This window comes from Daphnia magna, linkage group LG9 (genome assembly GCF_020631705.1).
Source record: "Daphnia magna isolate NIES linkage group LG9, ASM2063170v1.1, whole genome shotgun sequence".
Classification (NCBI taxonomy): Eukaryota; Metazoa; Arthropoda; class Branchiopoda; order Diplostraca; family Daphniidae; genus Daphnia; species Daphnia magna.
In genome coordinates this window covers 5,373,497-5,386,364 of record NC_059190.1, presented here as the reverse complement: position 1 = coordinate 5,386,364, position 12,868 = coordinate 5,373,497, and the positions used below count along the sequence as shown (strand labels likewise).

Sequence of the window (12,868 nt, the reverse complement as noted above, 5' to 3'; positions counted from 1 at the left end):
GGCGAAAACGTCGCAGCAGATTCGTCTGCAGGGAATTTTACATAAAATCTTATCGCTATTCATTTTTCATTAAAATTTTATGGCTATAAATTTTTCATTAAAATTGTATCGAAAATTCAGAATGGACTACAGCAGTGATTAACGGTGAGGCGCTGTTTGAAAACGCAGGCAAACGGAAAACAAATTAACGAGGCACGAAGGCGCCTCTTAATGGAACTGAAACCAATTAGATCATGTTCCTTGCTACTTCCTTTGAACGAAAAACAGATTAGAATAATACTAAACTGTTCAAATGAAAACCAAGGGTATATAATGATATGTAGGTTAAATCTAATCATTTTACCACCAAAGCCAGCCCAAAGATCAGCGCAAAGGCGAAGCTGGTGAGCAGCCGAATAGATCCACAACTGAGTGCATTCAAACGATGACAAATGACCGGATTAGCGAAACGCCGCTGGTCTTGGCAGCCATTGTACATCTTGTACAGTACATACGTATGTCACTATTTTTCACGCGTCTCATACGACCGAGTTAACTGGAATTGCTGGATCCTATAATCAGTACGAAGACAATCACACATAACACCGAGTATCGCAGCGCTCGCCGTCGCAACGGTGGCACACACGGTCTGCGTGATGGATCTTTCTTCTGGTCGCAGTTTCTGAACCCTACGTGACTGCCCGGCGATCTATACACCCGCCCACTATATTCTCACTCTTGATTTAATTAGCTTCTGTCATTTAGCCTTCGCACATATTACTATCTCCAACTGGAGCGAACCCAAATAATCCATCACTCATAGCTCAGCGATCGTAACACTAGTTAGATGTCATACGACGTAACTGTGTCCCTCAAAGCGCATAACCTCCGCGAAAACTAACATGGCACACGGAGCAATCGACGTACTGTAAAAAGGATGAGGATATGAATTCGAATTTTACCGCTAGAACACCGGAATTCTAACGGGGCTACGGTTCACGCAAAAACGAAACGACATTGGCAACAAGTAGTGATATCTTTGTAGGACATGCTATTTATTTGTGTACGAACAGCATCAGAGCGCTAGTAGGCATTTAGAGAAGCATACCGTAGTGGTCGGCAATCGGCCATGACACGAACAGGAGCAGGAAACAGAGACAATGGCAACTGTTCAATAAACCCACCCGTAAAAAAATCAAAATAAAAAATAATAAACGAAACAAAACTCGTCAAATCATATCGTATCAAAGCCGGGCTGAGAAGAGGGAGGTGGATCAGGGAATAGGCAGCGCCTTATGTAAGAGCCTTAGAAAAAGAGAGGGGTTACGATATGTTAAAATTCGGGAATGGGCAGAAGAAACGATGTTCATACACACAAAACCTCCGGCCATAAAATGCGAGATGAATACCCCACTCGTCGGGATGAGCCCAATCTGCGGGCCATTTCATTTCCATATCCAGCACTGATTCTATGCAACATATAAACATACATGCATACACCGACGAGCCGCCGACACAACATTCCGTCTACGGCACGGTGGTACATAATATACGACGTATAGTATGTATATATGTACCGCAGCATCTTTATGGATACACAGAATGAAAGTATAAGGATGCGTGTAGTCCTCTTTTTTTTTTTTCCCCCTTTGCGTCGTCTTCTTTTCCCATCTCTCGACGCATCATTCTTCATTTTTTTGTGACCTGTCTTGACTATATTTATATACACTATACCCCCCCCACTGTCTTTTTTGTTTTCTTCCCTTCTGTTGTACTACGTACGTATCCATGTCAGACTACAAGTCTTGTATGTTTAGTAAAGCGTCTGCTGCCTGCCTTGTAGCCAGAAACAATCGCTCACCCTCGATTGAAAACCACCAGAGCAATCTCATTAGCCGTTAAAAAGAAGGGGGTCACAAAGGAGAGAGAGAGAGAGAGAGAGAGAAAAAAGACGATCAGATATGTCGCTATACAGTATAGCGTTTAGTATTATATAGCCGACAATATAGAACACATAACATCGTCTTTCATCAAAAGTGAGGGGCCCGTGTGTTTCCTATACACATCAACGGAGAGCACGGGATGGAAAAGGACAACTTGACTCCATACGCCGTTGGGTAAAGAGCTTTTGCATGAACATAACTACAACTATAACTGTACAGCCTCGCTATTTCTATTTCTACTGTCTCTCTCTGTCTCTCTCTCTCTCTTTCCCTCTCGGCATCTACATACACAGTATAATCTAATATTCAAAACAGCTTTTTGTTACGACTGTATAGTGATGTAGACAATCTACGGAACGAAGGAAAAGAAAATGAATTGCCTTTGACTTGCTCCGGATCATAAAACTTCTTCAGTGCCAGTTCACCACCATGAGAAAACTGAGATTCGACCGAGCTCTCTCTGGCCTGATATTATTAATATTATTAGCTGGGCTTTCTTTATTTTCTTTCTTTATTTGTTGTTTGGTTTCCCCTTTGGTGATATTATAACACACACATGTCCTGAGATGTTGAGTTTTGCTCGTGTCTACGCTCTACGTGGAATTTGAAATAAAAATTGTGGACGTTGAATTTTGAAATCAAATCAAATCAAATCAAATCAATTGAAGAAAAATGAAAGTGGGAGATGCATTCCTTATTTGTCCATAAACCTCTATTTTCGGCCAAAATACACGATTTTTTTTTCTCCTTCGTCCTAACCCCCTTGTCCACTTCCTATTCCTTCTTGAAGCTGGACGCCATGGATGCGAGAGCGTCAGTGCGCCGGTTGCCGAGATCGTTACGCTCGTCGGACACTATATTGAAGGCTATTACAGTCACTTATTGAATCTTCGCCCCCTCTCCCCTCTTTATTTCCCATATAGATAGACCTACAACAGATCCATCAATATTATATATAGACTATTGCTTTGTATGGGTGTGTGTGAGTGTGTGTGTGTGTGTGTTTTTTTTCTCTTCTTCTGTAGGGGAGGTCGTTCTTATTGAGGGACTGTAGAAATACAAGTGTTGGGTAAAAACTAAAAAAAAAATAGAATAAAATAAAATCACCCCCAAAAAAAACAAAAAAAAACAAAAAAAATGTGCTATTGGACACCGTAACCCGGCCTATGCTGTTTTGATTACGTTCTCCCATTTTATGATGCCAGTCTCCATAATGCAGCGTGAAGGACTCTCAAGTAAAAGACCACGATTTTTGACTTACCGACTTTCCCTTTCTTGCGTGTTTCCGATTTTCGATGCTATACGCGCCCGAAAACCCCAAGTCAACAACAAGACTTACATATACGAATACAACGAAAAATGAGCTCTCGCAACAAATGAGGTTTTACAACAAATCCAAAGTGGATGAATGCACCATTACGGTCTCATATATATTATCCTGTTGGGATGCTGCAAACAAGTAGCCATCCCCTGCATTGCGCCTGCTTTACTCCCTCCCCCCCTTTCCCCCTTTTTGCTTAAATGTCATGTCCAATTGTCCATCATATATAAGGGTTAGCGCCACATACAATTCTACTACTTACGTAGATAGAGCCGTGTACATAACTATAGCTTGGTTCACCAACATCTGCAAATATTCGATGGCCATACGCACGGTGATATAGGGCCGAAGTGAGACGCACCTATAACCGTGGCTACACGTATAGGCCGGCGCGTGATATTTGCTCATGTATTATTTTGTTTTTTCGCTTGCGCGTAAGGCTATGCTGTCCGACGAATCGAATCGAAATCAAAAGAAGAAGAAGAAAAGGGGGAAAAGGTTTCGGCCGGCGGCTGGATGATGGAGCGCTCGGACGATATTTGCAGTGCATTGAAGCTTCCTTTCTTTACCACATCACGTCTCATCACGTATTCAAAGAGGGTGTGTGCAGTCTTTTGTATGTTTCGTCTTTCCCTCTTTTTCGAATCACGAGATCGTATGTATTATTTTTTCTGGGGGGTGGGGGTGGGGGGGGTGGGGGAGAAACGGGGAGAGGCGAAAGAAGAAAAGAGTGGCCGTTTTGATTGAAGTCTCTGTAGTTCTTCAATGGCTACTGTCTACAAGTAGGGCGGCCTACTACTCTTCTGCCCTCTCCATTCAGTGCAGTGGCTGGCCGTCGCTTTCCAACTTATTTTTATTTTTCATTTTTTATTTTTTCGTCATTCTCTGTTGACCACTTGCTACATATGAATTATAAAGTGAAATTAAGTCAAGTGGCGAAGAAGAGAACGCTAAATTTTGAAGGTATACTGTAAGATGCAAAGAAACTTTGTTGTTTGAATGAGTTTCCCGATGAAACGAGGTGTCAAGTGCAACGTTGGAGTATGCAGCCAAAGTGCCCGGAGGATTCTTCTTCTCTCACTCCACCTCATACGCTTGTACTATAGTCTACCACCATGTGTTGTGTGAGTCTCTCGTATTTCCTGACGAGGCGATTTCTGTAACCGGGAGAACAAGCCAATTTTTTCCCCTGCCCGTGCAACAATAGAATACCAAAAAATAAAAAGTAAAGAGGAAAAATGATGAGCGTAACGACGTGTAAGGAGCAAAAGAAGAAGCAGCAACAATATTCTCTTCACATTCGCTCGTACAAAAAATGTCATAAAACAAAAGAGCATCTCTCATTCTCTTGCTCAAAGTGAAGAAGCCAAGGATTGTTTTGTGTTTTTCTTCTTTTTTTAGTGTACGTGGCGTCCCGACGCGCGTGTCAGGTCATCTAGGTCGATCTGCATCCTCACTTAAGTCGCAAGCAAACAACAGCCGGATTTAAAAAAAGAAAATGACTTAAGAGTAAAGCAGCCATCGAGAATTTCGGGGGTTGGCGGGTGTCCATTCTTGGCCTTTTTCTATCCTTTCTGTTAACGGTCCGTTACTAGACGTCATTCTAATAACACAAGTGCTATGTTGAGGCACCATTGTTTTCTCCACGTCCTCACCGCCCTGCACGGAAATCCAAAAATCAAAGAAAATCAGAACGGAAAAAAAGAATGAACATTCTTTTGTAAAGGAATATTCACCCCGCTTCTTATTTCTGAAAGTTGATATGAGAAAACTTATTTGTATACATATAAAACAAAAAAATAATAATAATAATGGCCTCTTATAACTTTGTGCATAAGTGACAAGCAGCGCGTGTTCGTTCGAATACCCGAATTGTGGCTCTGCCTTTTCCGGTATGTGTACACGTCCCCCCCTTTGCGCACCCTCTTCATTCACCCTTAATGCCACATCCCTTTAGGTCATAATAATATCATCACCCCATTTTCTCTAAATCAAAGCCGAATCGCTACCGAATTAAAGCCAACTGAATGCCCCGGGAAAGATTGACCACGACTTAAAAAATGCCGGCTATTTCCAAATATTCTTATCGGAAATTAAAATAGCGTTTCAAATCGTTTTGCCTAAATACCACAATCAAATTACGAGTGATTGAATGATGTAAAAACAAAACAAAAACGAAAATCGTTGAACTCTTCAAAATGGACGTGGCATTTTTTCCATTCCCTAATGATATCTGTAGTCAATGACCCAAAGTTTTAATCATATAGCCAAGGTATCCTAATATCACAGAATTAGGGAAAGAAATGCTTTGAAAGAAGCGAATCACGAGAGTGGATCGAGATTTTTACTAATTATAATTAAGCTTTTTTGATACAGTCAATAGAGCCGGTCATAGAGAAGACACTCGTCGAACGGATTATCATGACACCGATTCATTTATTATTATTTTTTTTTTTCTGGCACAACTCCGTTTAATATATTTAGGTGCTATACATTACGTGCAGTAGGCTAAACGCCTACCGTATGACATGCTGCGTGCTGTGTATAGAAACAAAATAATCCTTTGCGACTCTGAGCTATCCTTGTTGAAATGGAAGGAACAAGAAGTCCGAAAGATGGGGAAAGGATCTGAAAGGCGAAAGGGGTTCAGCTGGCCAGGCAACCAATTCTTATCGCTCCTATTCAGCGGTAAATTGTTGGAATTCAATCTGTTTGGATTTTCATGTCGTTATTACACAGATACACTTTTCCTACGCAAGAGAATGTTGGGGATAACCAGAAAACCAGAAAACAACCTTATTTGGCTTTACCGTGAAGGGTTATTAAGATTATCTCTTATTACAGAATACCAGTTTCAAAAGTATATCAATCAATAAAATAAATAATGAAAAACAAACATTTTGACTGTGATGGATTTAACTGAAGACCTACGTACATGTGTAAAAGCGGCCTTTTAGGAGCCGCAGTAATGAGGTGAGCTGGTGTTGAAGGAGTCTTTGACCTAATGAGAATTTGGAATCCATTAGTGAGCCTCTATAGACAGAAGCTATACAACTATATAGAACCAATGTGTTATAATGCCCATAAGCCGATGGTCGTAGTGCAGTCGTGTAAGCGGTTTACTAGCCGGGTAGCACGGGATGAAGCAACACAGCGCCGCTTTCGTTCTTCTCTACCCTGCTGTACTGTCTGTGTAAGAATCTCCTACGTGCTGGTTCGCTATAGCCTGGCAATAGTCACCGACTTACAAAGTGGATCAGCGATACAGCTGGCTGTTCTTGAACGCATTTCAAAAAGGGAAGCCAATAATTGAATTTAATGGTTTGCTCGACGAAATCAAAGACTTGAGATCATGTCAATTTTCACCAATCGAACTAATTTAGGAATCCATCATTTTCTCTCTTCGTTTCGTGTTTTTGCGTTTCTGATTTTGATGGCAATAGCAGCGCTCAGTGTTCAATTTTCGACCAACTTTTTTTTTTTACAACGACAGTCGACCCCAGCCGCCCTCGCGCTTCGCATTGGCTACAGCAAGTGACTGATTTCTCTCTCTCTCTCTCTCTGTCTGTCAATATGGCTCACTTGACGGTTTCACGCGCGTTAAACACATTGACGTGATTTGATATGGGCGGGATGACAAAAGAATTTCGGGTGTAAGAACGAGAAGATCATGACACGGCACGCGAAGCTAATGAACGTCGGTGCTAATGCTGCTCATACTAGTCAAGCGAGGCAAATAGCCCAGCTCTTTTTGATTTTTCAAACGATTTCAAACGATTATTAATGTTGCATGTATTTTTTCTTTTCCTTTTTCATCCGTTTTTTTTTTTTTTCAAGCATTCATTTTGCACGATTGAAATGCTGGCGTGGCTTACGCAGCTGCTGGGTAGCTGCACATCGGGAAATTGAGGTGAGATGATTGGTTTGGAAGTCATCCTCAAGCAATCCGCCGAGTGAAAAAAAAATAAAAAAGGAATGTGCAAGAAGAGAGAGGCTGAGGGCTGTTCATCCGAGCGTGACTGATTGATGGCGACGGCGTTCAGCCGAACGCTAATGAATTGCCGCCTTTTTATCCAGCCTCTTTTTTTTTCCTCTTTTACTTCTCTTCAATCCATGTAGCCAGCTTACTCGCAATGAAGCAGCACTGCTTTGTCGGTGTTCTGCCTCCTTTCTTTGCCCTCTTGGCCTGCTGCTGCTGTATCCATCTGGCAAATCCGCTTTTCACCGCAGACTTTCACGTCGCCTAGTCGACTCGTGTCGCCTATATAGACTTTTAAGCTTTATTAGTGCATTCTGTGATCAAATGCGATATTGATTAGGAATCCCGCAGTCAATCGCAGGGATACAATAAATACGCGTCTATTCATTCATGTCGAAGAACGCTTACGCTTGACCGTGTTCCTATTTTGTTTTGTTTTGTTTTAGTTTATTTTTTTAGTGAAAATGTAAAAATTATCAGGTTTTATTCTTCCCATATCTTGCTAGCCATTCAGTCATAGGCCGTAAGACGCCATTTGTGTTGTATGAATCGAATGCTTTTCTCTTCATATACTTAAAGTTAAACCGTTAGTTAAACTTTGAGTTAAACCACCTTTCTTTTTTTGCTTGAAGAGTGACCTGATATAACGCCAACTTAGTACCATTAGTTTTAAGCTGAACATATTGTCAAATCAATGCAATTTTAACTTCCGTGTTCAATGTCAAGCCATACACGAATCAAATTATAATTAGAGAAAAGCCTAAAGATAGACTGATTGCATGGAGCCATGGACAGACATTGTGCGGGCGAGACAGAAGGACACATAGAGAGAAAAAAGAGCGCCATGCTAATGAGACGAGTATGACATGTCGGTAAGTACGGCTGCGAAAGGTATCCATCGGCCGTAAAGAAGAAGAACAAGGAAAGTAATAATAAAATGAAAAAAAAGAGGACGCGCTCGGTTGTAAGAGAAAGAAATGAGCGTGGAGGGTGGATGAAAAAGATGTCGCTGGATGTTTTGATGCGGATTGATTTGGTGTGTATGGGCAATTGCCTTGTGAAGAGACCCAAGAGAAAGAAAAAAAAGGGAAAAAAAAAAAAAAAAAAAAAGAGGGGGACGCGGCAGAAGGTGGAAGGCTTGGGTGGGGAGAAAATGGCGCCGCCGAGGATCTTCAAAGGTCTTTCAAAGGACTGAAAGATATTGACGCTTGAAAGACTTTGATAGGCGCAGATCTGTTTGATGACCGCAAAAAACTTCAGTGCTTCGTCTTTAACCGTCGCTAGTCTCCTGATGCAGCCATCCACCCGCTTCTTGGCTGCCTCCCTCTTCACAGTAAAAAAAAAAAAAAAAAAAAAAAGAGAAATTATGTTTCAAGGATTCATGTCAACGCCTGTACAGTCCTCTTTATTACCATATCTCGTACACTATAAACTATTGAAAAAAAAAAAAGAAAAAAGAAATATTTGTTAAGGACTCTACTTCTATTCTTGTAGAGCAAACAGTTTTTAAATTTTTATATCGTGAGAGAAAATAATAATCGGATTACTTGCGTTTCTTAACAAGCTACACCTGAACAACATAACACCTTTACTATTCGATACTATTATTACACACTCATCAACGTGCATGGATGAACTCGCAATGATGATAAAATAAAGATAAATGAAAAACACAAATTTTAACCACAAAGAGTGAAAACACATGTGTGGGGCTAAAATCCAGGCGTCTTTTATAGTAAATAATCTAACATAAAATAGATCACGATAAATGATGACAGAAACGAATGCACCACCTTTTTCTGCTCAAAGTAAGCACTGTAGCATCTAGTACGTAGGCCTACGTATACGGATGTGGCATGGATACTAGACTCAATTCCTTGTTGAATCATGTAGAGATTTATTATTACAGCCTCCCTCGTCGACTGAGGCATTCATTGAAGACAGGCGAATGAAGAAATAGAATCTCGCGTACGTAGATTGTTTAAAAAAACAACTTGTCAATCCGCTCCAAAACGTTGGTTTAATGCCGATTTCCTGATCGTTTCATTGTGATTTGGTCTCGCCAGGATTCCCCCACTTTCCTGTGCGAATGAAAGAGATTTTCAATTTCCGGTGTAAAACGTCTCCGCGTCCGGTTTCCGAGTCGATTCTGAGCACCCTGGATAGTTGAAACAGCCAGAGGAATATGGCATTGGAACTTGATGGAAAGAAATAAAAACTGAAAAAAAAAAAAAAAAAAGTAAATAAAAAGGAGACAATCGTGTTGAACCGAAGATCAAACCGGACAGGCAAGAGATCGGTATCACATATAGAGGAAAGCAGAAAATGCGTCTCGGCTCACGTACTGCGTGTTTTCTTATGCTAATTCAAATCTACCCTACCTCGCCCTCTCTCAATGTCTCCGGCCAAAGTATGCATGCATCGACTTGTTTGCTAGCGAATCCTGCAACCAACCCCTTCTTCTCTTCCCAGTGCATATACAAGTGCATATTGAATATATTGAATTGTATTTGATTCTGATTTCTTGGCTACTTCCTTTTTCCAATAGAATAAAATAAATAAGCCATGCTGGAAACATCAATTGAAATGTCACCGGACAGTACAATCTCTGTGGGCCTGTGATTGTCTCCTGTGTTGACTCTCAAGTCTACTGACCGTTGCTCGAATCTCCGTTTGCTCCTCCGCTTACCTAGTTTCTTCATATGAATGCAAATCAACATTCTGATGTTATAAATATACTGACACTTGACTACACTCGACTAGATGTGATTGAAATTTTATTTCTGCGTAACCTTCCTTCGTCTGCCCTACGCGCGGCCCTACGACACAACTAATCGTAGATTAAACTTATAAAAGGCGTACTGCTGGGTTACGTTGCACGTTGGTGACTTTTCGCTTCATTACAAATAGTTAAAGGGCTATTGCTTGTGGTATGATAAGTCAAACATTCCCATCATTATCACGGCTTGAGCGAAAATACAGCCAATGAACATCGAATTAACTCACAGAAGACAACGAGAAAAATAGGTAAAATATAGCTAGAATTCCATGCCGTCTAGACGATATATTTTTAAGAGGTTTCAATTAGCGATATTGAAACCTATGGTTATTCAAATTTGAGAAATAGAAATCAGGTTAGCAAGATACACAAAAAGTGGTGTTTGCAGCTGGCAAACATTTCCCAAATACATATTTTCCTATTAAGTATTAATAGGCGTGGGTCGCGATAACTATAGGCCTACATTATATCGTATTTGACTCTTTCAGACATAAATTGATGGACATAAATCAATATACCTCTTTTTTCCGCGAATAGAAAATAGAAGCCTATAGCAGCAGAACAAATGCTGTTTCATTGTACAACATCGATAGAAATCGTCCATGCCCTCGTGAACAGCGTCCTTATCTTAAACAAGGAACTATACCGACTGATTGAACAAAAACCGACTTGGGCAACAGATGAAAATTACAAGGCCAGATCATATTGTGGGGTAGTTAACGCCTTAGGTTGAAGCTACTTCTCCACACCCTAATGATTCACCATTATTGTCCTGCTTTTCAAACAAATAATAATTGGTCTAAAAATGTATGGTCGGATACAGTGAAAAAGCCGTGATCCACGACACGCGGCAATGAAAATTGTCTGTGTTACGACATTCCGACGTGACATAGACGTCCAAAATGTTAATCGACGTTGATTTCGAATAAAATTAATGACAGTTAAGTATTATTCTGGCAAATTCGGTTTGAATTTATGAGCAGGATTAAACGGTTTAATATTCATGATTCTGATTTTAGGCTAATAATAGATCATTTTGTTTGTTTGTTAAGATTTTGAAATTATTTATAAAAAGCTGAAGTAAGGAAGTAAGCATTGTTAGCGCGTTTAATCGCTTGACAACCCCCGGGTGTAAGGGGTTGAATTTGAGCTTGTGCCAGTTGCTTTCCCTGTTACTTAACACTGCCCACCGTAGTGCCCCTCTGCTTTCACTTCGCCGTCTTCGTTCTCGGCTCCTATCTCGATTTCTTTGGTCATGCTGAGGGTATCTAAAATTTTTTTTTTTAAGGGCTAACATTCTGATCGCTATGTCAAGGTCGAAGATATCCTTAAGTTATCGTTTTTCCGTCAGTATACGCCCTAAATGGTGCCCTGCAAAAAATATTTGCATTTCAAGCTATGCCGAAAACATACTTCTCTTTGAACAATCTGGCGTTGGGCACGTGTTCATTTATTCTTTGAATGTTATTATTGCTTGTTTCCTTTTTTGTTAAATTTGGAATAACATCTAAAGATGCGATAGGTGGCTTGTGCATGGGCCGAAGGAGGGCTGGTGAAAACGAGCTTTCAGCCACTTACAAGATTCAACGAGTTAACCTTTGTTAAACACACACAAACAAAATGTTCAGTCTTTGCCTTACCACTAAAAAGCAGTAAATGGATAAAACTGTGTTGATTTGCAATGGTTTTTCGGTTACTCACTACATCAATTACACAATAGACATTTAGGTACCATGATGGTGATGTATTGCAGAAAAATGTGGCAAATTTGTTATGCTTAGTTTGCCCCACTTGACACATTTGTGGCAACATCAGGCTCATCTCGACCCGTATCAGGCTCGCCGCTTTTATGCCCATTTTTGGAGGGAGGCACTGAACAGATGGACACGAATATTTTCCTACGGGTCTTGGAAATGTGAAATATAGTACCTGAAAGTGGCTACAAAAGACTTCGATGTGTTCATTAGTAGACCCCCGCACTTTTCATAATGAATTGGTGAAAAATGCAACTTAAGTAACGGACACGGTGGAGTGTAATGTGTTATAACTACACAGTGTGCTGAATTATGAATATTTACACAACATGGGATTGTTAAGTAATATGGAAGTTGACTTTTCCTATTACTCAAGTATTTTAAAACGATTGCCTCATTAACGGACCCAGCAAACGATGCTTTGTAGCAATTGTAGCAAACCAAGAGTCTTTGTGAAACTAGGCCAGCGAGTCCGCCTTACATTATAAGCGATGCTTAGCCTTCCACTCGTGCCACATTTCAGACAAAAATATTTACAGTGAGCTGATAAACACAGTACGCAGCACACAGGAAGACAACTGAATAAAGTATCATTCCCCTGCAAACAAGAAATTAGGTTTGGAGAGAATGTTCGTTCAAAACGTTAAGATGACGCAAATAAGATTCCTGTTATTTCACTCACTTCCTATGTCTATTGCTATTGCGTCCGTTGTTACTTGACCGTTATCTCTCTAATCCATTGGTCAACGCCAGTGCCTAGCCGAAGCTATTTCAAGACGTGCTACTACCTATGCAACGTGCATTCCCATTGCCTTTCCAGATCGGGCGGAGTTGCAATCTTTTCCTTTAAATCAAACTGGAAATGATGAGGCTGAAAGAGACAGTTAGCAAATTAAGCAAGTTTGTGTCTAAGCAGTACAAATAATTATATTTTTTCCAGTGATACCATAGACAGTAATGAGTCATCTAGCGGACAAGCAAAGAGTTTTGAGATCCTCGGGTTTGTTTAGATAGAGATTTTCTAGAGTAACTGTCAGTGTAATGTCTCTGGTCGTGTTGATATACGACTCAGACGGATTTGTAATCCTTTTGACTTTCGTACAAGTACGAAGT

General features: G+C 40.5%; 2 long non-coding RNA genes across 3 annotated transcripts; one reads left to right on the top strand and one right to left on the bottom strand.

The window, feature by feature from the left end:
- The first annotated feature begins 1,763 nt into the window (after nt 1-1,763).
- On the top strand, nt 1,764-2,552 carry LOC123475874. Its single transcript, XR_006651396.1, has 2 exons — nt 1,764-2,096; nt 2,259-2,552. It is a non-coding gene; the product is annotated as an uncharacterized LOC123475874 (long non-coding RNA).
- Nucleotides 2,553-7,917: 5,365 nt separating this feature from the next.
- On the bottom strand, nt 7,918-12,838 carry LOC123475731. Of its 2 annotated transcripts, XR_006651026.1 has the most exons (5): nt 12,702-12,838; nt 12,438-12,626; nt 11,931-12,353; nt 9,016-9,440; nt 7,918-8,548 (listed from the first exon to the last, which is right to left on the bottom strand). It is a non-coding gene; the product is annotated as an uncharacterized LOC123475731 (long non-coding RNA). The 2 variants fall into 2 exon arrangements; XR_006651025.1 differs by lacking the exons at nt 11,931-12,353; nt 12,702-12,838 and having other exon boundaries at nt 12,438-12,568.
- Between the last annotated feature and the right edge of the window lie 30 nt (nt 12,839-12,868).